Source organism: Capsicum annuum, chromosome 6 (assembly GCF_002878395.1).
Source record: "Capsicum annuum cultivar UCD-10X-F1 chromosome 6, UCD10Xv1.1, whole genome shotgun sequence".
Classification (NCBI taxonomy): domain Eukaryota; kingdom Viridiplantae; phylum Streptophyta; class Magnoliopsida; order Solanales; family Solanaceae; genus Capsicum; species Capsicum annuum.
Window position 1 is genome coordinate 158,717,500 of NC_061116.1, and position 24,756 is coordinate 158,742,255.

Sequence of the window (24,756 nt, forward strand, 5' to 3'; positions counted from 1 at the left end):
AATACAACAGCTGTCCCTTGATATTGTACGTGTAATTCTAGAAATTACTCTTACAACAGCTGAGGCTTTGGTTTTGTCTCACTACAGCAAGGAAAATTCATTGTCACACCTTTGATAATCTTCCGAGTTTTCTCACATTTTCAATCCAAACAGTGTAAGTTCTCTTCATTGTTGATATTTCCCCTTCTCTTTCACAGTATGGAATTCTAATTTTATTGCCTATGTGACTTTTTAGTTGTATGTTTAATAAGTTGCACTCAGAGGAGGACCTACATTGAGTGTAGGGAGTGCACGTGCACCCGCTAGGCTCGAGAAAAACTCTGTATATATAGTTCGTATATCTATATATATATCAGGGTGTTATATTAAATATATATCGTGCACAAACAACTGATTTGGATGGTGAGATGGTTGGGATTGCCACTTGAAAATTGCTCTTTTTGCTCAGATTTGAACCCCAACAACAACGTTTTCTTATTTGCTTCTTTTTTCATTTACACTTTTTTTTTTTTATGTATTGTGGATATTATTGACCTATTTTTTTATTTTATTTCAAAATGCAAGTTTCTCTCCAACTTTAAAAGGTAGATATTCTCCCTATCTTATACAGTATAATATTTATTTTCTTTAATCTTTTGATCATTGAGTTATTTTTTATTTAAAAAATTAGTAATTTATAGTTTGAGATAGGTTTAAATCGAACGTTACTCATTGCAACCATCTAGCAAACAAATTTCTCGAATTTTATATTTTTCAAAAACTTACTATTATTGTTCAAAATATGATAATGCATTGAATTTAAATACGGTGAATAACACATTTTTATCATATTAAATCTAATTAATTATATTCAATAATATTAAAATTTTGCTTATAAAATAATATAATTAACAAGTTTTCAAAAAATTATATATCAAACTTTGATATAATTAATTACTATATTTAAATATAGAGGTGCACCCGTCACGTTTAAATGTCGGGTTCGCCTCTGGTTGCACTCCAACCAAAGTGTACAAGATCAGTACAGTTTCAGATCTGCATCACTACCTCAACATCAGTACAAAACATAAAAGATTTTCCAAAAAGAAAAGACCCACATAGTAGCAGTACCTTTTAGTAAGTTGAACTCCAACAACAGAGCTGACAGTTTTTACAGGTGAACCATAATGTTGGGGGTTGGGGGTTGGGGGTATGTCAATGAATTGTAGATACGGCTAATCGAAGAGTAGTGGTATAGCAGTAAAGGAAGAGTCTTGGATGTTGATTGACTGTTATATTATTTGTTTATGCTATAACGTCAGCTCTCAACATGCAGTAATAAATAAATTTCACCATTCTTTGTTTGATTATCTGTTGTTGGATTCTTCTAACTAAATTTCCCATTAGATTATCCGTTCTTTCGGTCGTTTGGTTGATCTGGTATACGTATTGCAAAATTTGTGTTCTCCCCGCTTCTTCTCTCTTTTAAAAAAATTTGAAATGGTTATTTCATAGTCAGTTTGCTGTGTTTTATGCCACTGCAATCTATTGCTATGTCTTGAAATTCCATAACTACATGCATATCTCGAATCGGTTAGAGAATAGGCAAACTATAAGATGAAGGCTCTTACCCTGGGTGCTCGAAAATTTTTAGATTGTTTGCTTATTGTTTGCTTTTACTCTTGTTGTTCCAGGTAAATTCATCTGTTGCAGTGACTCTTTAATTTGGAAATTAAATCAGCGGAGAGGTACTAACTATTGCTATCATATTTACCTTTTATGTTGATTGCTGGTCAATCACTTTTCCGACGTTTTCTTTCTTCTTTTGGATCAGGTTGTTGAAATATTCATTAATACGTCCTTTCTAATTTGTTCATTCGATTTTGGATGGACAACTAATTTATGACATGTAACCTTTCATTTCTCTTAACTACATAGTTCAAAAGGAAGTTGTTTGTATGGATCAGCAAGGTTGGTTCGAAAGGTTTGAATTTTTTTTCGGAATATACTTTTCCTATTCAAACTAAAGTTTTTTTTTTTTTGGTAAATAAATTTTATTTATTACCAAGTAAGCAGTACAAAGCAGAATTACTCCATACTGACATCTCCCAATATGAAGTAGCCACATTCTTCCAGCTACCTAGCTACTTTGCTACACAAGTTCAAACTATCATGCTACCAGGCCTTCTAGATACAAGGGTAGTAGTTAACTCTAAGAAGTGCATTTTGCACTCTGGGTTCTCTGCTGCCCCTCGCATGAAGGTCATGGATAACCATCCTCACAAGTACCTTAAGCTCCATAGATTTTTCCTGGAAAATTCTCAAGTTCCTTTCCTGCCAAATGACATAAACACAGGCAGCTAAACTTGCTCTATAGAGCATAGCCTACGGTTGTTTGCCTCTACAATGATTTATCACCTACGCTACTTCTTCCTCCCATTTAGCAGGTGACCTTCCCACTCCTTGCCATGAAAGAACCAGGTTCCATAGGTGCGCAGAGAAAGTACATTGAAAAAATAAATGACTAATACTTTCAGGCTCACTTCCACATAACACACACATCTCATCTTCAATACATCCCCACTTTACTAGTCTATCTTTGGTCAGTAATTTACCAAGCAGTCCCAAATAAAGGATGAAAATCCATTTAGGACAAGCTGTAGTATTGCATATCAATCTCCTCCACTCCACCTTCTGATATTCTCTCTTAGCTTCTGATATAGACTCTTTATCAAAAATCTCTCAATCTGTTGCACTGCTAGCTCAGTCCATTTAGCTGCTTTAAAGGTTTTAGTTGCCTGCATTATTTTCCCCACAAGCCATGATGCCTGAAGAGCTTGAACCCCCATGGTGTTCCCTGTTTCCCAGAAACATAATATAAGTGAACCCACTTCACCCATAATCTATCTTTCTTCTTGCATAAGTTCCATAGAAGTTTGCTAATTGCTGCTCTATTCCATGTCTGAATATCAAGAAAGTTCAAACCCCCTACTGCATAAGGCCTACATAACTGTTCCCAAGCAACCAGAGCTTTTTTAGATATGTCAACTCCTCCAGACCACAAAAAGTTTCTGCATAAAGCTTCAATACACTTAACAACTTTTTTGGGCATAATGAATATCTGAGACCAGAACAATTGGATGGAGAATAATATACTTTTGATGAGTTGAGCTCTGCCAGCATAGGATAGTAATCTAGAAGTCCAACTCACAATTTTCCCCATAATCTTGTCAATTAAAGGTTGGTATTGTAGGATAGACACTTTTTTGGTACTTAGTGGCACACCTAAGTACCTAAAAGGTAAACTACCCTGTACAAATTTAAGACTCTGTAATACCTCTGTCTGAACCTTTTTTGGGACTCCACCAAAATATATGGAGCTCTTCTCATTGTTTGCAACCAATCCTGATATTTGTGAGAACTCCATGAATACTCCATATAATAATCTGACTGATAACGCATCTCCTCTGCTGAACAATAGTAAATCATCTGCAAAGCTTAATTGGATAATTTGAAGTCTCTCACATTTTGGGTGGTAATTAAAATTAGGAATACCCCTCAGTTTCTTCAGCAGCCTAGATAGATATTCCATTATCAACACAAACAGGTATGGAGATAATGGATCCCCCTGTCTCAATCTTTTCTTGGTAGGAAAAGGAACACTGGGACAACCATTTAGCAGGATGGAATATAATACAGTACTAATACACTGATAAATCCATTCCACAAACTTCTGAGGGAATTGCAGTAACTCTAAAACCTGTCTCAGGTATCCCCATTCAACTGAGTCATAAGCTTTCTTCATATCTATTTTCAACATACATCGTGGGGAAATTTGTTTTCTACCATAGCCTTTGACTAATTCATTCCTCAGTATAATATTATCATTTATTAGTCTTCCAGGTACAAAAGCAGATTGACTTTGGTCTACTAAATCATTCATAACCCCCTGTAGTCTATTGGTGAGAATCTTAGCAATAATTTTATAGAGCAAAGTATAGCAAGAGATAGGTGTATATTCAGTGATTCTATATGGTCTAGCTGTTTTTGGCACTAGGGTCACAGTAGTATAATTTATGGCTTTGTACATTCTACCTGAGTTGAAGAACTCCAGGACTGCATCTGTGATCTCTTCCCCCACGATGTGCCATGACTGCTTGAAGAACAGGGCATTGAATCCATCACATCCTGGTGCTTTATCATCCCTTATCCCCTGCAGAGCATCCCTAACTTCTTATCGTAATACAGGCTCAACTAAATGGAGTTGTTGAGCTCTATTTAGAGTTTGACCATCCCTCATAACCACTGGATTCACAGCAGGTAAACTATTAGCACTAGTTCACAATAGTTGTTTATAGAAATTCAGGATCTCTCTTTCTATGCCACATCTCTTAGTCACCACCACTCCTTCATTTGTATTCAGACTTGTAATACCATTCTGAGCATATCTATTCTTTAAGCAAGCGTGAAACTAAGTTGTATTACCATCCCCAAGTTGTAGCCATTAGACCCTGGACTTTTTCTTGGCAATACTCTCTTCCACCAAAATCCACTTCTCTAGTCTAATTTTGAGTTCTTTCTTCTCTTCTACACTACTCATCGGCTACCCAGGTTGCTTCATAGTGCTTTGTAAATCTATCAGCTTCTGTCTACACTTTTTAATTTTGTCCTCCACTCCTCTAAACTCAGTATTATGCAGGTTCCTCAGTGCCTGCTTCACAGTTTTTAACTTCTGCCATACTACCTTTAATGTTACTCCTCCCCCAAGCTGTTACAACCACTTTATGAAATTTCTCATGTTTGACAAGGTGATTCAGGAACCTAAATGGGTTAGGTCTCTTGTCTTCCTCTTGTGCTAGTAAAAGACTCAAGGGTGAGTGGTCAGAGCATCCTAGGTCCATTACCATCACCTTAACTATTGGAATATAAAGCATCCATTTTGCATTCATCAATGCCCAGTCAATCCTACTGTACGTATGCCCACTAGACCATGTGTATTCCCTATCATTATGCTTTAAAATATTCATGCCAATATCTTCACTGAATGTGCTGAAATCTTTGATTTCAGCCTCATGAACCTGCGCCCCAATCATTTTATCCTCCTCCCTATATATAACATTAAAATCTCCCATAGCAACCTAAGCTGTACTAGTACCAGCATGTGTCTGTCTTAAGTCAGTCCATAAATGTTTTTTAGTTTCAACTGAGTGCAGCCCATATATAGCAGTAAATAAAAACTTGTAGCTCACTGCCTGAAACTGTATTGCCACATAAATATATTGCTCTTGACTCTTCACCAAACTTCAATCTACAATTTTAGGATCCCAAATGATCCAAATTCTTCCTTTGTCGCTGGATGCATAGTTATCTAGAAAAATCCACCCAGGAGCTATTTTATTAACTACTCTTCTAGCATGGTGAGCTTTAATCTTGTGTTCAAGTAGAGCAAGAACACTAATTTTATTTTGCCTGATAAACAAACCTACCTCCTTTTACTTGTAAACTTTATTCATACCCCTAATATTCCAAGTAGCTAGTATTATCTATGCACAGGTATTGTAGTATTCTTATCCCTACCCTTCTTCTCCTCCAAACCACATCTATTATGCCCTCCTCCAAATCTAGTATCATGCTAATGTAGGGCATTGAACACATTGACTGAAGTGATCTGAGTTTCAGCTTCTACCTGTTTTTGCATTTCCTCTTACCTTTGTCCATTCTTTTCCACTCAATGGCTCATTTCCATCTTCTACAACCTTTTATTGATTCAGAGGCTTTGTATTTTGACCTCTCATTACTGTGGCATCTGGATTTTTAGTGCCGCTAGGTCCCGGACCATCTATAGCTTTCCCCTTACCTCTGACCTCTGGTGCATCCTTGGTCTCTTGTCCTTGTTTGGTGTGTCATACTACCTTCTGTATCCCATGCCTCCCCTTAGGTTTGGCTGCGTTATCCTCTTTTGCCTGACATTTGTGCCCTACATTCAAACACTTGGGTAGTATAATGGCACCCACTCATACTCAATTGGTTGACCAAATATTCTACCAGTAGGGTCCTCCACCTTTATTTCCTTGGGAAAGTCCTTCGTTATATCCATCTCTACCAGTACACGTGCATATGAGATACGATCAACCGTTGTAGTACAATTATCAGCATACAAAGGAACCCCTAGTCCACTTCCAATTCGGCTAAGAGACTGCATCTCCCAGCAATAGATTGATTGGGTTGGTTCAAAAGCTTCGAATTTTTGTTCGACATATGTTTCTCTTATTTAAACTGACGTTATCCATACAAATATCTAAAGTATTGGTACGACCTGATACATTTCCTGATAAAGGAATCAGTAGACTTGATTTTCGAGCCAGCTGCAATATTTTCGGCTGCTGGCTTGCAACACCCGCTGTTTTTCCATCCTGTACCGGCAGCTTTTATCAGTTTTTTTCTCTTTTATTATGTATGTTGATACCTAATTCATCTTCTATTTTGACAATGCAATAGCGGATACCATAATGGATCATCACAAAAGAAACCACAGACTGGACCTGCAAGTTTCAGGTAATTGACAAGTTTTGCCCTCGCAAGAGCAAAGACTTATTTGTCCAATTTCATATAATACTCGTGCAAGATAAAAAAGTACAATAACGCTTTTGAATCCGCAAAATTATGAAAAAAGAAATTTGCACCACAGTAAAGATGGATTGAAAAGTCTACTAATTTCCTCTATAATTCTCAGCATATTTGAATCCGTTTCCCTTTCACTTAACTACAGGAACAACAGGTTTCCATAGTGCTATACGGCGATGACATTCCCAAATACGAGAACTTCTTCCTCCTTTTCCATGTATATCTTATTTCTTGTGCGAAAGATAGGGATCCCCATGGCTACTTGATATAAGCCGGTACGTACGAATGGGTAGCTGACAAATACACAATTATTGAGCCGATTACCAACAACGATGGATTGGAAGCACCACTGCCTGCTCCAGAAAAGTTGAGCACACTTTCTTTCTCAGCGATTGAACAACAACATCCAGGTGCTGAATTTGGTAAGCTCCCAATTTACATCTTTGTCATTTTCCCCCATTAACTAAATAGCCCGTACTAATCAAGCTGCTACTCAACATGTTGCTTCCCATTACACCAGACTTACTGGCAGTAGTAGTTAACTGCAGCGCCCTGCAATACACAGCTAACCAGAGCAAACACTTTTGAGAAGCGATTGTGAAGGATCAAAGGTAAGTTAGGCTCCTCCTTACATGAAGTTCACCAAACCTTCTGTCTGCTTGGTAAAATATGCTTTCGCTATAACAATTTCTGTGTTTGGTATACCGACCAGCAAGAAACCTTTTCTATTTACTATATCGGATGACCTAGCTGAAAATGAAAGGACTCCCTTATTGGATCACCTATACGAGCATCCCGTCATTCTTGACAAGCGTATAGGCATCACTGAATTCCGTGGCGGTATATTATTTACAATATTCTATTCACTCTTTCTTTTTAGTTTTTCTTTCTATGTGCTCAACTAAAAAAAAATTCTGTCTTTCACATACGCAGTGAGATTGGCAACAAGATATCAAACAACAATTTTACCAAATCCTCAATACGTGTAGGCAATTACACTGATGAACTGGTATACATTAACTTACTCTCCCTTAATAGAGATGTACGAAAATATTTGCCCTGTTTAAATTTAACATTTTCAGGGTGAAGCAGAACGAACAAATGTTGTCGTCTTATACTTTAAGAAGCTCCTCATCATCAACCTCCTCACTGAATCTTGCACCTATTAATCAAGTACAATCTGTATCCACCATTCGACAATCGTTGTCTACGGTTAGTTTGTTTCACAATATGTATATGTATGTACTGACTATTTCCGTATCCGAACTGAAATGACCAACCTTAGTTACAGAGCAGAGACACAACCAAAAGTATAACTCCATCATAGTGTATGCGTTATTGCTTAACAGTATAACGTAAGAAACTTGATTCAGCTTAACTTTGAGCATACTACATTCTGATGATCAGTTTTCCTACATGAAAAAAGAATCCCTTCCTACAATGAGAAATGTGAAAATGTTTATTCTCTGGCATGTACTAATTCTGTGGTTTACATTAATTAACTTCTTACAAAAAGGTTAATTTTTACTTTTTTAGGCCACCTTAAAAGATACATATCTGAACACATAAACACTTCAGAATTATAATCCAGAGTTTTATCACAGCTACTTTCAATAAGTTTTTGATGTTCCCATACACTTATGTTGCAGGTACAAGCTATTCCTGTGGAAGGCAGAATATCGTTTCGCGATCATTCTTAATCACTTTACTTTCTTGCCTGTTCAAACTGCAATCACTATGTAAGTCCTAAAACAAAAAATGGTCCACTGTTTCAACTATAAACTACACCGGCCATTGGTCCCCAGGTAACTACAACCTTTACTGCAACTCAGTTTCTTAAAATTGAGGTCATTCACTGTCGAAGAATTCATAAATTTAGGGAATTGTTTGAAATGATATTATATTTGGAACTAAAAGTATTTGCAAATTTGATGATTGAGAGAGAGCAGTTCAAGTTGAAATAAGGTTTCACATTATATAATAAGTATTAGAAAAACCTACATTTGAGAAACTGTATTTGGGATTCGATAGAAATTTATCCATGATTTCTTTGCTCTCGGTTGCTATATTTTACATTCTGTACTACTATGGACACTGTCACCCAAAGCACTGTGCCCTTTGTTTCGTAAAATTAACATAACCTCGGTTGTTCTTAAAAGCTCTGTTCTGTCTCCATCCAGGTGTGCCTACAGCAAATTGCGTTTCAACCTAGCTATTGAGTCACAATGAGTTAATTTGCTCGAAAATAGTCAACTAGGACAAGCTTATCCGTCTGTTTCACCAAGATGTTTTTATGACATAGGCGGGGTGGAAATGTTTGTTTGGTTTGCATAGAGTATGCTCTCATGAAGTATAAGGACATGCCTATATGTTCTGTAATTTACAGCTTCTACCAACTAAAACTCAGAAAATAGTGATTTGTGCCAGGTTCATATCACTAATGATACAACAAAACTTGTGCCACGTCCCAAAATAATCCTTAGACGTGACTGGTTCCCGCTAACACCACTTGTCAGGAGAACCAATTTTCCATACATTCACATGGTCTACAAACACACATATACAACCCCACATGCATAAAATAATCATTAACACAGAGTAACTATCCAATAAGATACCACTTAAAGTTTTATGAAAATGGCATTAGTTTAGATATCAAATCTCTAACCCAAGTCTCACTCTAAGTTCATGGAGCATCTAAACAGAGTTACATGAGTTCAACTTTCGGGCATGCAAACCCAACGAAAATAAATGTAATCTAAAAGATCTAACGCTGAATGACAGCCTTCACGACCAATTGGGAAGGTTCACCTCAACAATGGAATTCGCGCGTAAGAACCGTCAGCCACTAATCTCTCCCTCCGCAACGGTATCTATAGGCATGTAAGTAAGGAGTGTACTATATGTAAATATAACTCAATAAGATCATCGGTTCGCTGCTTTAAGTACTCCTGGGACAAGTATTAGAAAATACAACACTACCAAGAACATAAAGTTATTACACACGGAACTATATCATAATAAGGTAACCAACGAGGCTCAGTAATCCTTCATCAAGAACCATATATCTCAATACAATTTCATACAAAGCACTTATCACCATTTGAAATCAAAATAATTAGCCAACACAAGAAGTTTCGGGAAACATATACAATACATCAAATATATCAAGAGTATACACAATACTCAGGGGGAGCATACACAATGCTCAAGGGAAACATACACAATGTCCCATATAAAATCAACAAGCATACACAATGCTCAAGGGAAGCATACACAATGCCCCAAAGGAATTAAGAAGCATACATAATGCCCCAATCTCACAGTACACAAGCATATTACATCATGAAATAATTTATAAAAGGAGAATTAGTATTCTTAACATAAAGTATATGCGGCTGGCCTTAAAGACCATTGATTCTGCCAAGTACACGCTCATCCCAACACATGGACCGGACAGATAAAAATATATTTTAAAAATCAATTTAAAAAGCTAGCACCAAAGCTTAAAGTGTCACTTACCTCGCTAACAACAAGTTCTCCAACCTCACTATGCATAGAACACCAATCAACTAGCCTCCAATGGCTTTAATCTATGCAACAATATTAAATAACAATACAAATTCTATTATTCGGGGTCAAGTCTCAACATCGCTAACTTTTAAATTTAGACTTAAATCTTAATATCTCACATCTTAACCCATGAATTAAGGATAATCTAACAAGGGAAGGCTGCCAAACAAAGAATTTCAAAATACTAGCCAATGATTTCTCTCATCAATATCTAATGATTGCCTCATCATGAATATTCCCTAATGATTTGCTTAAAGTGTTAACAACAGAAAATTGAAACATGTGTAAAGAAAATATACTTTATGCCTGAGTTACATACTTTGATTCCTTTTTCTATGTATTTTTTCCATTGCCTAATTTGCATTAGCCAATGTTAATTCTTTCACTACAGTAGCAACCACCCACCCATGAGATCTCCAATTTACAAATTATGTCCAATATCTCTTGATCATACATGGCAGCTTTTCTTTTTTTCTTTTTATTTCTTTTTTTTGACAAGAACGTTACCACTATATAAAATTAATTTAGGCGAAAGATAGAGAAAATCTCATACCTGACAGTTAATATCTATCAAGCTACCTTTCTATGTTGCTTTTCTTCTTTCTCCAGAATAATGGGATAAAAAGAAATAGCCCTAGAGTTCTATTTGTAGTGTTTTAGTGTGAAACTGAAGAAAAAGATTAGATCTTTGGCTTGCTCTCTTTTAATTCCTTAATTAATATCAATTATTGGTTAGAATTACCAATTAACTCTTCATTAAAAAAAATAATAAATTGGAATATTACAACTTGTCTGCATGATGTTGTTCCATTCTTTACCCGTTCACATGCTATTACTCTACAGTGAAATAGATTCATCCTGTACATTTGCCTCCACACCTGAAACTTTGATGTTGCAGCTTTGTCTTTTTCCTTTCAGGTGCGACTTCAACATTGACATCACAGATTCCAACGGGACAATTACAGCAACAGTGTCAGAAGCGTTAGCAGAAAGAATATTGTCCCTAACTGTCGATCAAATATGACATAGTTGTTGTCCAGGTATAAAAATACATAGTATTACCTACGGCGAAACTCCTCTTACAATTTCATTCCACCAGTAACTCCTATTTAATGTACTATCTTTTACCTTTTCCACTTAGAAACAACCACTGTCTATTGCCGGTATAAATCGCCAACTTGATCGTAAACTGTTTAAACTCCAATTATAAAAGTCAGCTTTCAGATTTCCAGACCAAAAACCAGATGCGCTAGCTGTTGCGTCATTCACTGAAACAGAACAAACAGGTAAGAGGCAGAAAATTAAACCATCCACACCCATGAAAAAAGATTGAAGGTAACAATACTTTGATATTTCATCTGCTACCATACTCTGTTTCCTGTGTACCTGAGCATGACAATTACTCTTAACATTTATTATGAATTCATTATCTTTACCATTTCAGCATTACTAATAACAAATAAGCAGGTCTAACTTACACTAAAAAATATAATATATACTCAACACAATCAGGTAAATAGAATAATCATATGCCCCTTTACTGCACCACCAGGAAAAACCATTTACTTTTGGTGTTTCCAGCGGTTTACCTTGTATTAGTTTTGGTTACTTTTGGCATTTCCTTCATCGAATATATAAATCGGTTTTAAATTCTGCCTTGCTTTCTTTCGTCATCTTCTTTATCTCAGGTGAGTTTCAATTTGTTACGGCTACATATACCTTTGTAATGTTAATACTTGCAGGTGGCTTATTGATATATTCACAACGCACGTAAGTTGTTTAATGAAAATCCTCCTATCATAAAACAGTATGACAAAAAGCTACTTTGTTACTTTTGTTTTTGCCTGTAAGTTAAAAATAATGTACAATGTAACTATTCCAGATTGGTTAAGCGCTAAAATCTCGAGCAACATTCTATTCGGAAATAAGCTACTTACATGAACTATCCAATATTTACATCCTAAAATATACTCTTTTATGTGGACATTGTAAAAGAATAATTACATCAGAATGTGGACATATTCTTGGATTATGTATTTTCTTGAGTTGTAACTTTTCCCCAAGGTTTTGTGGCGTGATGCTAACTTAACCTTTCGAATAAAAAGCTTACTTGGTTTCTCTTTAACTGTTGATGTTTAAGTGCTATAAAGTTTGGGACTTTCGGAGAATTTGATGGTTCAACTTCGGTTTTTACTAAGAAATTTAGCCTCTTGTCTTTGTTTTTCGCAGGTATGTGAAGAAGTTATGGAACTTTAATTAACCTACAGTACTCTGCAGGTTTGTTATCATCTCGACTCTTTATATGTACCTCAATCTGTATATGTTATGTTTAGGTGCTAGATTTTCCCTGAATGAAGCATCTGTCTTTCGCAATTCAAAAAGGTTAAAAGGGAAAAATGTATTCTTATCGATCATAGGTAGATAAAGAATAAAGTTGCTGCTTCAAAGGCTATGCGCACCTTTCATAGATTCCGGTTGTTTGATAGGCTGCTTATGGAGATATATAATAGCTGCACAATATTTTACATTCACTCTGTTGTTAATAAGCTATTCTCTATTTCTGTTCTGCTCTCCACACAATAAGTTATGTCACTGTTTTTCCCTATATACCCAGCTTCGGGATAATTTCTGACAAATATTATAGAACGACGATAAGTATGTGATTAAAAATCACAACTGAGAAATGTTAAGGGACTAGACCAGAGAAAAAATTTATCAAAGCATCTATAAATACAAAAGTTAAAATACCAGTTAATTACTATTTATAAAAGAGAAATGGTCATACTAGAAACATAGTAGAACATGAAAAATGATAATAATATCAACATAAGTTCTTACACACTTTCTACTGAGTTAAATTAAGGTTACTAGAGGAATTGATAGACCATTTAAATATAGGATACGTAAATCCAAAATAATGTCTAGCAAAGCATATGCTTTAGTACAATACAATGGATATACAGTGTGTATCGATCCTCTTATATGCTTTAGTACAGTATAATGGAGATACAGTGTGTATGGATCCTCTACATTCATGTAGCTATTCATGGATTAAATACCCTTCTTCAGATCACTATTTCACACGATTAATTGCCCTTTCATATTTAATTATATGTTATATGTCACTGTATGCATACTATTCATGTTACTGAAGCATCACTTGTTTTCTCTTCTTCTGCAGCTGTAACTATATGGCAACCTTTCTTCACATTTTGCTTAGAACTATCCACTTCATCAAATGGTATAGCAAATACAGATGCATTTTGCTTCCCTATACCAACATCAATTAGCAGGCTGCCTAAACTAACTTTTTGTCTTTTGATGTAAACAACAATCGACATTTCAATGTACAACCACTGTTTACCGTGATTATATTGCTACTTTGTGATACAGCCTAATATAAATTGTCTCCGCTTATCGTTCACCTCATCATGGGGCCTGTGCCTGCAGGGGCTTCTCTATCTAGTATAAATAAATACGCAACATAAAATATGTAAAATAAATTTTAGTAGCATGTGAATAATGTCAGTAAGATTTTGAAATAAATTTAAAACCTCATCAAGTTTGGTGTTACAATATTTTAAATATTTTATTATTGGTATTGAATTTTATTTAGTAATGAACAACTCTCTCTAAATAATGAAATTTGTAAGCTAATTTATTTATTTAAATTTACTGGTACAAATATAAAATTAAAAAAAAGCTTAAAATATTTGAGGGATCTTTCTGTCTTAACACAATTAATTCCATCGTATTAAATCCTATCTATTACCAATACCATCAAATGGAAGGTATTAGTTATACACCCTATGATACTAATTAGGGTTTATGTATAACTAATACATGTATTAGTTATACATAAACCCAAAATCTTACCAAACATAGTACTAGGTAATATCATACATATTATATGAATTATTTCTTCTTATACACTGCCAAACGACCCTTGAATGTACTGAGCATGTGAGCTAGCTAATAGAAAATACACTGATAAATGCCAAAATGCTATATTCAACAACAACAACAACAGCATATATGTAAAATTGAACCAAAGTATGATGACCCTATCTGAGATGCATAAATATACTTATCTACTGATATGGAATGATATACTAAAAAGTCATAATGGAATATAGGTAAACCTGAGCTAAGGGTCATGTACAATACTGAGTCTGAGAATGTGGAAGGTTTTCATAACCGACATAAATTATGTGTGCAATATGAAATCGAACTTGTAACCCAATTTGAAAGGGTGTTCTATATCATACCAAGGATAAGAGCTATGACTGATATGAATTCACTCATGAGCCCATTTGGGCTACAGGAGATGCTCTCAACTGGCGAGGATCCCTTTTAACCTATAGTGGTATATAGTTTGAGACTTAGATTATCTAAATCAGTGTCCTTTCAAAGCAAAGTAATACTCCCATAATCATATACATATACTCATAATTATACTGAAAGTCGAGCAAAATGCATAAACTAATTCAATCTTACTATTACTGGACATGACTGAAATCATGGAACTAGTTATATGCAATTTAATAAATCTAAAAATCATGATAAACATGGTATACTTAATACTCATCTAAAAATATGTTTCAATTGGATGTTTTCATGCTATTTATAAGAGTTTAGGATTGTGTGTTCATAACATGCCAACATATAAAAACCGTATTTAAAATCATGCATAAACTGATATTCATGGTCATAAGATATTTAGAAGCACAAATACAAAAAAAATCATAAATTGAAATACTTGAGAACTTGCCCTAATATATGAATTTCATAAAAAAAAAAAAATCAAACTTGAAAACATCTTTGGGTATGAGGGTGAAAGGAGACCGTCATTTAATATCCACATATATGAAATTTTGAAAATTTATTGGTAAGGACTTGGACTTGGAGCTTTAAGAAAAGAACTCTAGAATCTTGGTACTTGAGAGAATTGAATCATTTTTCTATTATTTCTCTGTGTATTTGGGTGAGAATGAGAATTAAGGACTGACTAATCCCTCTCAAAATACCCTTAAAATAGCGTAGTATAAGTTTAAGAAATAGAAAAAATACAAAATATCTCCGAGAAAATATATTTAAAAAATGTTGAATCACAACAGACGAGTCTCAAGATGACTCGTCGTCACTTACAACGATGCATCATCTAAGTTGTTGTGAGGAGTCTGGTAATGGAAAAATCTGATAAGGGGCGCTCATGACGACTCATCGTGACACCTAACAACTCTCGCTAGATATCGTGGTCAGTGGGCCTAAATTTTAACTTTCAGGACTTTCTGATAATGGAAGTAAACGATGACTCATCATGATTGACAACGACTTTTCTTCTAGACTTTAAGAAATTTTACTTGGAACTAATGTTGGGATGACTCGTTATGACTGAGAATGACTCATCACAATAACTATTATCACTGTGATGAAACAGTCCTTCAGTACTTAAGACTGGATGTTCTGGATGGATCACAAAACGGGTCATTAGTTCTGACAATGACTCATTGTGTAAGTCATTTAGTGAGAAATTTTTTATTTTCATCTATTTTTCTATGCTAAGTCTGAGACATGATCTTAGGGACTTTTGGGGTGTTACAGAAACTCCTAGGAAGGTGATGTATGAACATATGAATTATGAATTAGAATTAAACTATCATATAAATTTTCATGCTTTCATTCTATGATTTCAATATGATGTTTATGTTATCTAATCCTGATCGATCGATGATACATTCCTGTATGTGTGGTTGTACTGATACTACTTTTGTTATATTTCTTTTTTGGAATATAGATATGTTGCAGGAGCAGTTGAATTTTCTTATTTGAAGAGACAACTATTCACCTGCAACTTCTGATCATTTTACTCCTATAGTGGGAGCTGTTGATGAGAAAAAAAATTTCATATATAAATTAAGTTGTTATTTAATTTTAGTACTAATATTTTTTTTTTTCAAAAAATGCTATGATTTAATAAGAAAACATCATCTATGAAATTATGTGGTGAAAGAAAGTAAAGTACCAATTTACAAGAAAAGATTCAGCACGAATGGAGATACTAAAGAACTATAAAAGAGAAGAACGAAAAACTGTTGGAACATAAGAAAGAGTTGGATAAATTTTTCTTGTCTTTGGACCACAGGTTAAAAAAAAAAAATGATGTAAAAGAAACTGAGAAAGAAAGGTGCAGCAAATAGTGCAACATACTTCAGTGTGGGACCCACTAGTTAAAATAAGGAAAAATAAATTAAGAGAAATGATAATTGGTTTTCATGGGACCCATGAATTAAAAAGATGAAGAAAATATGTAGAAAGTACAAATATTAAAAGTAAATAGCACAAAGCATTACAATGTGACCCATAATTTATAAAAATAAAATAAAAAGAATAAAATAATGTTCAGTGAATTAATTAAAAGTTTACCCTCCAGTTTATTTTCTCAATTTTGTGCATTTTTGGCGTTTCGAGACTTTTCACAATGGCTATAGGTCATTTATGACTTGCTGAAATTGTTGATTTGGGTTATCGAAAAGTTCTTTTGAGTTCTAGGCTCATGTAACCTTTTTGGAGTTTTTTTTGTTCAGAAATTGGTCTCAAACTAAAATTCTTAGTAAACATCCTCGGATGAGAAATCCGACGGTGCCATCAGCTCTGCAATATTGACTTTAGGCTAAGGTGATCCTTGGTGAGGTCCTGAGGCTTTAGACTTATTTTGGGCTATTGGGTAGAATTTGGTTAAAATAAAACTATGTATGGGACCCATATTTATTCAAACTAACCTCAGACGGAAATTTTGATGGCTCTGTCGAATCCAGAATGTTAAATTGTGTATGATAGCATGGCTCATTTATGTGCGCGAGGTTCCATCGAATCTCGCGCATCCGATTAGAGTTTATTTGGACTTAGCAAAAATTTGGTACTTGATATTTGACATGAACACTAAAGCAGTCAAAGAGACGCTTTACCGGTAGTCGCTTTAGTACCTTGAGCCACTTCAGCGGCCTTGGCTACTCGATTGAGGTCTGCTTTAGCGGTCAAGGTCGTTTTAATGGTTAGGTCCACTTTAGAGGGCGCAAATTTGGTGTATAGGGTGCCGTTTTAGCGACCTTTGCCTTTTCCTTTCCCTTTGCTTAAGCAGTGAATCAACACTTTAGCTGTATGTCACGACCCGAACCAGGGCCTGGCCATAACGGGTATCTCAAGTCAAATGTGGACCAGAGATCACCCTTTTACTTAATCGAGCCAACACAACATCCTCGAATGTCAGATGAATTTCGAATATATAATAAGATAACGCATAATTAAACTAATGATAATTCATGATATGTCCATACCAACCACCGATAACCGGACAACCTTTCATCACCAAACAATCAAACAAACCACCCAAGTTCACAATAATCCAATAAAGCCTTTACAAAACTGAAGGTCGATAAAATGTTGGGACTTGCCCCCGACGATAGCCAAACCCAATATCAAAAAAATAGTCTAAACATAAAAAGAAAACCACAATATAAACATGGGTGAAAGCTCACCATTTAATCTGACTCGCTAGCTAATCCCGAATCCAATTATGTGAGCAGGAGATGTGGAAGTATGGCCAGTTCCTGCATCGCGTGGGGATACAACATCTGAAACGGTTAGCGGTTGGAGAGCTAGTATGTAAATCAGGGATATAGGAACAAAATAATGCCATGATAACAGTTCAAAACTAATAAAACATTCAATGCATAATATCATATGAAACACGTATACATATATAATATCATATGCTGGGGTAAGGAGCAACGCTTAGCATGAACTTAAAAAACCTTAACCTGAGTTATGTAGCATAACCGTCATAAAATAAAGCACTCATGGGATATATGGGACCAGTTTTCCCCTAGCTGGAAGGGCCCCAATGCGTGTAGCTGCACGAATCAGAGAATATTCATATCCGTATGTGCCATTATGAGGGACTCGAACCTCCTGACATAGTCAAGGTTACTTAAGCACCAATGTATACAATATTGGGGACTCGAACCCCCCATTTATATAACCAATACGGGAGACTCGAACCTCCCGGTCATTTAGACACCCGCACTAGCTAGCACAGTTTCCAGTGTTAGTCCTTCGGACCTCCACTTTCATGGCTCGGCTACACATCCCGCTCTTAAGCTTAATTTAAAACATTTAATATGCATCAATATTTATTAACCTATTTTACATATAGGTACCCCGTTGGTATTGTCATACCAACTCCACTTGCAAGTGTACATTATGTCATAACAATAATTTCATCATTTGGGACTCTAACCCATTGTCCAAACATGGACATCAAGTTAATTTAACATTTGGGACTCGAACCCATTTAGCTAACCAAAACCCAAGGTTACAATCTAAATCAATCTATGGCCATCAAGGCCTTTACAAAGTCCTTCATCAACCATTATCATGGTTATGCCAAAGCCTTAGTTCAAAAGCACAATTCAACTTGTGACAGGATCATTCTCATTAACAATTTCACAAATAGGTTAAGGACATGCCATTATCAAACCCAAAATCATTAAATTTAGGGCTCACCCATGACCCCTTAATTAAATCACCATTCACATGCACCCACATGTGCAAAACCATAATTAAAACATGCATAATCACAATTTAAACCATAAAAAGCAATATTCAATTATATGTATTCAAACCCCTCAACCTTGGTTTGACAACTACCATTAATGATTTGTGAACAATGATTTAAGGATATGATTTTAGTAAACTAACAATGAGGGAAGAGTCACATGCCTGAATTATGAAGATTCACAAAGAGAAATTGACTCTTGAACCCTTGGATGACCATTTTGGAGCAACCCTAGCCAATTTTGCTTGAGAGAATTTTGAGAGAGTAAAGAGGATATTTTGATCTTGTAAAGTGTAGAATAAATACCCCAAGGTGTTTCAAGGATGTGGGGCCTTAAGGGTTTTAAGTAGGAAATGCCCAAAGTACCCCCAACTAAAAACTGTAAAAAGGTCATCCTTTGTTACGAGTTGACCCATCGACTCGTCACCATATCATACGACTCACGGTCATTAGTCGTATCCTAAACAGTGAGTTGGACATTCATACACTGTCCATCTTACGACTGCATAATCCCACTAGTGACCTAACTATATTACTCAAATGGTCTAGTCGTATCCAAGATAAAACCCAAAGGGATTAGACACTGGACAACATACGACTCCACCCTACCACTCATAACATGGTCTTACGACTCGTAGTGAGTCACTAGTACTCAGAGCAGAGCTTATCCATTTCCATGCTGGTTTGGTTATAACTTGGGTCCCTAGACCCGTAACCACACCATATGACTCGTATGATGAGTCGTCATCGGGCAGTGAGCTAAAAGCTCAAGAAATTTTCAAGGACAAAAATCCAGGGTGTTTCAGTCTCCCCCCTTAGGATCATTCGTCCTCGAATGATGGGACAAAGCATTGACTAGCAAGATTTAAAGCCCAAACATCTGTACTCTTACCTTTAAATAAGTTAAAAAGCAAAGATGTTAAGAACAACACATACCTTAAGTACGATTTTCCGGCGCGGGGGATGGGAATGGATACTTGGACTTCATGTTCTCTTCAGCTTCCCAAGTAGCTTCCTCAAACTTTTGGTTCTGCCATAGAACCTTTACCGAAGCCACGTCCTTCGTTCACAACCTACGAACTTGCCGATCCAAGATCTTCACTGGGACCTCCTTATAGGACCAAGAATCCAAAATACCAATGTTCTCCAAGAGAACAACCAACGAAGGATCACCCATGCATTTCTGCAACATGGACACATGGAATACCGGATGAATGGAACTCATGCTAGAGGGTCAGTCCAACTTATATGCAACATTACCAACCCTTCTCAAAACCAAGTAGAGGCCAACTTATCGGGAACTGAGCTTCTCCTTCTTCCCAAACCGCATTACTCCCTTTATCAGAGACACCTTAAGGAACACCCAATCTCTAACCTCAACTTCCAAGTCCCTTCGCCTTACATCCAGATAGGACCTTTTGCGACTTTGGGTGGTCTTAAGCCTATCTCGAATAACCTTTACCTTTTCTATAGCTTGGTGAACCAAATTTGGGTCAAACATTTCTGTCTCACCAATATCGAACCATCCAATAGGAGATCTACACCTCCTACCATACATTGCCTCAAACGGAGCCATACTAATACTAGAATGGTAACTATTGTTATAGACAAATTCAATGAGAGGAAAGTGGTTGAACCAACTACCACCAAAGTCGATTACACAAGATCGCAAAATATATTCCAAAGTTTGAATGGTTCTTTCTACTTGCCCATCTGTCTGTGGGTGAAAGACGGTGCTAAGGCTCACTTTAGTCCCCAAACCACGCTAAAAATGCCAGAAATGCAATGAGAATTGAATACCATGATTCAAAATAATCTAGACAGGTGTACTATGCAACTTTACGACCTCCTGAAGGAACAACTTTGCATAGTCCTCGGCAAAATAATTAGTCCTCACCGACGAAAAGTGAGCAAACTTAGTCATCCTATCCACGATGACCCAAATGAAGTCACTCTAACTTCACGAACGCAGAAGGTCAGTAAAAAAATTCATATTAATTATCTCCCAATTCCACACCAATATTTCAATCTCTTGGATTAGCCCACTGGGCCTCATGTACTCCACCTTCACTTGCTGGCACACCATACACTTAGCCACAAAGTTGGCTATATCCCACTTCATGTTAATCCACCAATAAATCTCCTTAAGGTCATGATACATCTTTATTGAACTGGGATGAACCATATACCATGATTCATGGGCCTCGTCCAAGATTCTGCCTCGCAACCCATTGACAATGGAAACACACAACCTCCCTTGGTACCTCAAGATACCATCACTACCGATCTCAAAGGCCATTACATTCTGCTTACCCACATCATCCTGTATTTTCATCAAGAGAGGGTCTAATACATGTTTCTCCTTTATTTCAGAACCAAGAGATGATTGCGCCACCTATTTCAAAAATACACCACCGTCCTCAGAGTCCAAGAGACGAACTCCAAGGTTAGCTAAATGGTTAATATACTTCACTAATTCCCATTTATTCTTATCCACATACGATAAGATACCCATTGACAACCTATTAAGAGCGTCAACAACCACGTTAGTTTTACCTGGATGGTTGTGAAGGCTCATGTCATAATCCTTGAGTAGCTCAAGTCACTTTCTTTTCCTGAGATTAAGATCTTTTTGGGTGAACTTGTACTGTAGGATCTTATGATCAGAAAAAATATCAACATGGACCCCATACAGATAGTGATGCTAGATTTTTAACACGAACACCGCGGCTAACAACTCCAAGTCATGAGTTGGATAGTTCTTCTCAAGGACCTTTAACTATCTAAAGGCATAAGCAACCACTTTGCCATGCTGCATTAGTACACAACCAAGTCCCACTTGGGATGCATCATAATAGATGACAAAACCCTCAGTGCCTTCAGGCAGAGTCAAGTCCAGAGCTGAAGTCAACTTATTTTCTAGATTCTCAAAGCTACCCTCGTAAGCATCAGATCACAAAAAACTTTACCTTCTTCTGATTCAACTTGGTTAATGGAGAACCAATAGAAGAAAATCTTTCTACGAACTTCTTACAATAACTGGCTAAACCCAGTAAGCTCCAAATATCGATTGGAGTCATGGGTCTAGGCCACTTTCTAACTACCACAACCTTTTGAGGATCCACCATGATCCCCTCACCAGATATAACATGACCCAGATAAGTCACAACATTCAACTAGAACTCATATTTAGAGAACTTAGCATACAACTGCTGATCTTTCAAGGTCTGTAATGCAAGGCAGGGGTGATTGACATGCTCCTTCTTACTCTTAGAGTACACTAAGATGTCATCAATGAAGACAATCATGAACGAATCTAGAAACTAACGGAAGACCCTATTCATTAGGTCTATGAATACCGTAGGGGCATTAGTCAACCTAAAAGACATGACTAAGAACTCAAAATGCCATAGCGGGTGCGGAAAGTTATTTTAGGGATATCCCCTCCCTAATGTTTAACTGATGTTACCCAGACCAAAGAACGATCTTAGAGAAGAATTTGGCACCCTGAAGTTGATCATAGAGATCATCAATTCTCAAAAGTGGATACTTATTCTTTATTGTCACCTTTTGCAACTATCGGTAATCAATGCACATATGAAGGGAACTATCCTTCTTACGTACGAAAAAGACAGGTTCACCCCATGGGGACATACTAGGACGAATGAAACACTTGTCTAAGAGGTCTTTCAACTGCTCCTTGCGTTCCTTCAACTCAGTTGGAGCCATTTTATTCGGGGGAATAGAAGTAAGACGAGTGTCCGAAATAAGGTTAATACCAAAATCAATCTCCCTATCGGGAGGGACACCAGGAAGATCATTAGGGAAAAATTCAGGAAACTAATTTACCACTAGGAAAGAATGTAAGGAAGGGCCTTCAATTTAGAATCATTAACCCAGACCAAATAATAGAGATAACCCTTGGAAATTAATTTTCGACCTTTAAGATATGATATGAACCTTTTCTTAGGCACTAGGGAACTTCCCTCCCATTCAACAGTTGGATCATTAGGGAATTTAAACATGACCTTACAGATCTGACAGTCTAGAAAAGTATAGCACGAGTGCAACCAATCCATCCCCAATATAACATTAAAGTCAACCATGTCTAACTCTATCAAGTCCACCAGAGTTTATCTATTACCAATAGATACCACACAACCTCTAAAGACCCTTCTATCTATCACAGAGTCACTCACCGGGGTATAAATAAAAAAGGGGTTCAAAATACACTCGGGACTTAAACCAAAATGCACAGCCACAAATGGGGTCACATAAGAAAGAATGGATCCAAATCAAGTAAATAGTATATATCATAGGAAAAGAGTTTCAACTACCAGTAACAACATCCGGAGATGCCTCAGGCTCTTGATGAGTACTGGGAGCATAAAGACGGTTCTGACCAGTACCAGAGCCTGAAGTGGAACTCTTTGGTGTAGGAGCTGATGAAGAGGCAACATGAACCTTGTTTTCCCCAGAAGCAACTCTAGAGTGACAATCCCGTTGTATATGTCCAATCTAACCATATATAAAATATTGGCTCTTCTCTTCCCCTTCTCGTACTAACCATGGTGGTACTGACCATAAAATCTACAGGGGGTAGGATGGTGCTGATTGGGCCCCACTGGACTGATATTGGGTACCCTGTTCCCTCAAAGTATCAATACCCTAAAAACGTTGATCACCAGACGGCTTTGGGTAGGGAGTACTAGCGTTAAATAGGAGTTGGGATTCCACCAGTTCTTTTTCTTAGACCACTTCCCACTCTACTACTGGCCTTCACCCTGTTCTGAATACCAAAATTTATTACTCTGCCTCTCCCCTATCTTTGCCTGCTTCTTTTTTCTTCCTCAACCCGCTGCATATACACAACCAATCTGGACATGTCCATGTCCTTGTTCAACAAGGTAGCCTTACTCTCAAGGATCAACTCATGGGACAATCCAGAAGCAAACTTATGCATTCTAGCCCTCATTCTAGACACCAACTCAGGAGCATACCAAGACAGCTGATGAAATTTCAAGGCATACTCCTTGACTATCATTCTCCCTTATTTCAAGTTAACAAATTCTTCTGAAGTAGGTGTCATCATAACCTGAGAAACTGGTTCGTGAGAAATATTTTCATTAATAGCATTATTTTTGGTATGGAGTAATTTTCTATTGTGTTGGAAAAATGATGGATCTTGATATTTCTACATAATAGCAAGTATTATTTCTAAATTTCACGTACTTGAGCTGAAACTTTCTATTTAACTTTTTATCCTATTGACAGTTAGATGTTATTTAATTTTTTAACATTTATCTATTTTTGTACTCCATATTAACATATAACGAATTCTGTCATCGAGAGGCGAAAAAAGTAATATCGTTAATTGGGTATTGATAGATTGTTAATATTTATTTAATGACATCTATTTCTTTTATGTTATAATTAGTTCTAGACTTATTTATAATCAAGAGAGGTGAATAGTGTAATAATTAGTTATTATAAGTAAGGTAATCGAAAGAGACTTACTTTTAAGAGCATGCTTTAGCTCAAACACATATTTCTGGTTCTTTAATATTACTATATTGAGGATTAGATTGTATGACCAAGAGGAGTGCATTTAATTGTGCAATTTCAGAGATAATATATAAATATAATCTTGAGAGGTATTTATACTTTTATGCGAAACTAAAATTAAGGAATAAATAATTTACTTTATACTAGAAATATCAAGTGAGCAAGATCCCGACACCTTTAACATATTGTGAAAAATAATATTTTCTCTACTTATAAGTTATTAATTAGTTATTTCACCACTCAATTATTTCCGACTTTCTCAATTAGTAACTAGAACTAGAAATGTCTGTAAAATAGATAAACCATTCCTTGTGGGTTTGATATTTTTCTATATTATTATTTGACATAATGCAAGTTAAAAATATATATACGTTAGTGCTTCTTCAAATATTTTGCAA

The 24,756-nt window shown here is 36.1% G+C and overlaps 1 long non-coding RNA gene across 15 annotated transcripts; it reads left to right on the forward strand.

The window, feature by feature from the left end:
• The first annotated feature begins 75 nt into the window (after nucleotides 1-75).
• On the forward strand, nucleotides 76-13,605 carry LOC107873142. Of its 15 annotated transcripts, none has more exons than XR_007056436.1 (12): nucleotides 983-1,156; nucleotides 1,674-1,727; nucleotides 1,814-1,950; nucleotides 6,478-6,534; nucleotides 6,749-7,025; nucleotides 7,124-7,214; nucleotides 7,316-7,443; nucleotides 7,537-7,612; nucleotides 7,686-7,815; nucleotides 8,253-8,408; nucleotides 11,095-12,453; nucleotides 13,358-13,605. It is a non-coding gene; the product is annotated as an uncharacterized LOC107873142 (long non-coding RNA). The 15 variants fall into 15 exon arrangements; XR_007056441.1 differs by lacking the exon at nucleotides 1,814-1,950 and having other exon boundaries at nucleotides 984-1,156; nucleotides 11,095-11,216; nucleotides 11,318-12,453; XR_007056444.1 differs by lacking the exon at nucleotides 1,814-1,950 and having other exon boundaries at nucleotides 986-1,156; nucleotides 11,095-11,462; nucleotides 12,406-12,453.
• The last annotated feature ends 11,151 nt before the right edge of the window (nucleotides 13,606-24,756 follow it).